The 4,127-nt window shown below is 41.9% G+C and overlaps 1 pseudogene; it reads right to left on the bottom strand.

Annotated features, from left to right (window-relative positions):
• Positions 1 to 695: 695 nt before the first annotated feature.
• On the bottom strand, positions 696 to 2,589 carry Gm5361 (predicted gene 5361; annotated as a pseudogene).
• Between the last annotated feature and the right edge of the window lie 1,538 nt (positions 2,590 to 4,127).

The following is a 4,127-nucleotide window of genomic DNA, read 5'->3' as shown; positions in this document are numbered from 1 at the left end:
TGATCTTCAACAGGAAATGGTGCCTTTATGGGCATTCCTTTCAGAAATAGACACTTCAAACAAGGACTGGAGGGTGGGAAATGACAATGGCTAAAGTTTGCAAGTGAGTTAAGGAAAACAATCAGTGGAGTGGGTTCAGTAAGGCAAAAACAAAACAAACAAACAAACAAACAAAAACAACAAAAAAATAAAAAATAAAACAAAAAACAAAAGTAAACACAAACAACAAAACCAAAAACAAACAGCAAAACCAAAACCAGAAAAATCCAACATAAAACAAAAACAAAACCCCAAACAAAAGAAACCAAAACCCAAAACATGAACAAACAAACAAACAAAAAAGGAAAAACAAAAAACAAAAAAATAAACAAAACACAAATGAAACACCAAAACCACAGAAAAACAAACAAGAAATCTGACAAAACACAAAACAAAAAATAAAAGGCAAAAACAACACCAAAACAAAACAAAACACAAAAAAGAAAACAAAAAAACCGAGAGACAAAAAACCCAAAACTCAATGAAACATTAAACAAACAAACAAAAAACACAACACAAAAACAAAAAAAGGCGAGCAAAAAAAAAAAAAAGCAAAATAAAAAATGTGGATTCATTTAATTCCAGCATTAAAACAGTATTTCTTGAACACGTGGTCTCCTATGGGTTGGCAGCTGCAGTTTCTAAGCTTGCAATAGTTGCATGCATCCTAGAGATGGCATTAGGGCATCAGTCCCAAATCCCATGTTAGGACTACATTAAAGAAGTGGGCTTCATCCAGTGAGACAGCTCAGTACCTGTTTTATATCTCTTCAACTCATCCTACCTGAGGTATATTAGAAACAGAGATGGAAAAGAACAGGGATAGGGGACCATAGCAACCAGGTGGATGTTGTTACAGTAATTGACTGTGCAGGATTTCCCAGACCATCCTCTTCCTGAAGGTGGGCATGTGTTGCTGAGAAAAGGTCACAGGCTGGTCCCTAGCGATGTAATCTGCATATTTACAGGTAAACATTCCACAGTCACTCCCATTCAGTTGCAGAGGAAATCTCCTCTGATGTCACACTGTACTGGTTCCACCCCAAAGGGTCCAGCTCAATGTTCCTGCATGTCTTGCTCTCATTTTGTAAATATTGGAAGATAGTCTCACAGATAGACTTCCCTGTCTGTCCCATGGAATCGAGTTATACAATACTTCTTTTTCTTAAATCGATTACCACCAGGCTTCAATGTATGTTCTGGTGAATAGGCACCAAGATGAGTTCTTTTTCAAAGAGATTGATGCCTCGAGTCCATCTTTTCACGGAACTGTAACCGCTGTGCTTTAGCTTGGGGTATAAGAAAGTGCTAAAGACATGAAGAGCCGGGTAGCCTTGGTTTTCATTTCTCTCAACCAGAAGGTTCATGTAGAAATTGATGACCTCATTATTGAGCCACTGACCGTTCTCCAGGGTCTGGATATCTCCTTTGCTGATTTGCAACTTGAATCTGGAACTTAGGATTTCCTCTTGGGGTCCTGGACCCAGTGCATTCTCAATTTCCTTCTCCATTTCCTCTGTAATATCAAGGATTTGATCCATTCCTCTGCCCTTTTCTTGGTCTGTGAGAGATGTTTTCTCTGCCACAAGTTCTGCCATCTTGTTGGGGAGTAAGCTATTGCCTCTGCCGCTATCCAGGATGATCTGAGCCCGTGTTCCTGGCTCCAAGCTGTTCCCCCTTCTTCCTTCACCCTTTACACAACCTTTCTTCTCTGTAAAATATTTCTCCTCAGAACACCACTTCTCTCTCTCCTCTGGTGAAAGACATTCTTTTAGAGCAACAACAGTAGATGGTTCTTGATCTCTCTGAGTTGTTTCTGATCCATGACTGTTTCCTGACTTGCCCCCTTTGATCTTCCAGGTGTTTGTAAGGATTGGGTGAGGGCTGTGTGGGTCTGACCTCACATCTTGGTCGCACTGAAGGTGTTGAAGCAACCTTTTGTGCTTTTCCTTTTGGGGGATTTGTTCGTTTTCCTCTATGACGGAATAGGGTCGCTTGCGACCCTTGCCACCATCATCAGGCTTCCTCCCAGTTACAGCCTGCTCTGGAGGACCTTCGGTCAACTCTAGGGGTTTTAGTTGGTTTTGAGTCTCTCCCTGGGGTTTCCGTACCTGACCCTTGCTAGGCTGTTCTCTCGGAAGCTCTAGGTCTTGAGGCTCCTGAGGGGTCTTCTTCTAAACCTTGCCAGGCTCTTTAAATACCATCCCTGTTCCATCTTGGCATTTCCTTTTTGGACCTTGTCCCAAAGCTTCAGACTCTATCTCTGTCCCACTTTCATCCTGATATTTCCATTTTTGCCCTTTTCCTGAAGCTTTGGGCCTCATTTCCAACCCAGGCTGTTTAGGTTGCCACGTGGAGAACTGCTTGGACTTTTTGAGGGTGTTGACTCCGGTATAGTACTGCCTTTCTAATTTAAAAGCGAAAGCAACCTTATGTCTAACTCCGGGTGGGTACTCTTGGGTTGTTCACCCTGATGTCCGAAGAATCACTTCTTCCAGTAGATGGTCCAAGGTCGCAAACCTATGAGGCTCCTTTATAAACAGTTGACTTTGCAGATCAGGGTCAGTCAAAGAATGGAAATAATTAAGCTCTCAATATCTGAGACAGATTGGTGAATAGTACTCTGGAAAATTCGGAGGAGTTCTAAGAATACATCCTCAGAAGTATCCATCTTGGGTGCTGTAACCAGCTAAATATTCAAAACATCGAAATCGGACTAATCATGCTAGTTAATCACTAGTAAGACACCAGGCGGAAACCTAGCAGCTAACACATCGGAGGCAACCTCACGAATGATGTTTAACTCGAGGGTTGCCCCTAGACACAGCCTTCAAGGTTCCATAGCTGGTTGTGATGTCACCTGAAAGAACGCTAAGCAACGTTTTTGGAGGGTGGGAGCCCTCCCCAATTCCAACGTGGTCCAGGGTTTCAAAGCACTCCCTTGCTTGACTGGGAAGTTTGAATGCATTGATACATATCTCAGTTCTTCGGCAGAACACAGGGTTACTTACCTAAATCCTCTCAGCATAGTTCAGCTGGTCCTGACTAGTACATTTGTCTTTTAGGAAACTGTCCCATCATGGTCAATTATAGAAATTTAAGTGCTCTTCAAAATATCTTCTCACACATAATATGCTTGCTAATTACAAAGAATAAATAGAATTTTACAGTTATAAAACCTAGTAGGTAGTGTTGTGTGACAAAATTTGTTTCTCTTCTGCATAAGGAGCCCAGGACAGACCAAAGTGCCCATACCATGAAAGTCCTACTTGGTGAACTAATACCTTTTATTGGGGATACATGTAGGAATATCAGTGAGGGGTTAGTTACAGGAGTAGAAATAACTCAAAGACAGCTGCATCGCCAAAGCCTACCCAGCATAGGTGACAGCTCACAAAAGCTGGGAACCTGGAAAACTGCACAACATGTAGATGGATCAAAGGGCTGGAGAATGTCCATTCCAGGTGCCTCAGTTGGTCTAAACTTCTTCCAGACAGCTGGTATGAGGGTTGCTCTTTTGAGAGTCTTCTTTGCAGCTCAGCTTCCTTTCATCTGAGAGGGACTCTCAGCATTTATTGATCTCTGGCAGGGAAGGAGCCTAGTGAATCTGATCAATTCCAGGGACCATTTTGAGATCTTTTGTTGCCTTTCTGCCTGAGGGGCTTCCTTTCAGACTGAATGATGGGTGGAATGGTTCAGTGTTTCAATATTGGAGGAAACTTGTGAAACTGGTACCAATTTACCAAGGATCAATCCCAAAGAGAATAAATAAAATCTCACCATTGTCAATAGAATCCATTGAGAAAGATACATCACTACTTCGGTTACAATCCTACCAATAACACAAGCCCTGAACTCCTCCCTAGAAAACAGTAGAAAGAATTCAACTGTAGCTGTAGTTACAGAGGTAGGTGTTTTCTGTGGGTCCTAGAATCTAAACTCCAGCCACCATGATTAAACAGCAAGCACTTTACCCTCTGGTCCATCTCAGTGCCCCCCCCCCACCTTGAGCATATCTTTGATCAACTCTCAAAGGTATGAAGATATTTTTACAAAAATGTGAGAAAAGAATTGAGACACATATTGTT

Source organism: Mus musculus, chromosome 8 (assembly GCF_000001635.26).
Source record: "Mus musculus strain C57BL/6J chromosome 8, GRCm38.p6 C57BL/6J".
Taxonomy (NCBI): domain Eukaryota; kingdom Metazoa; phylum Chordata; class Mammalia; order Rodentia; family Muridae; genus Mus; species Mus musculus.
Note: the sequence above shows the minus strand (reverse complement) of the source record. Positions and strands in the feature narration are given on the sequence as shown.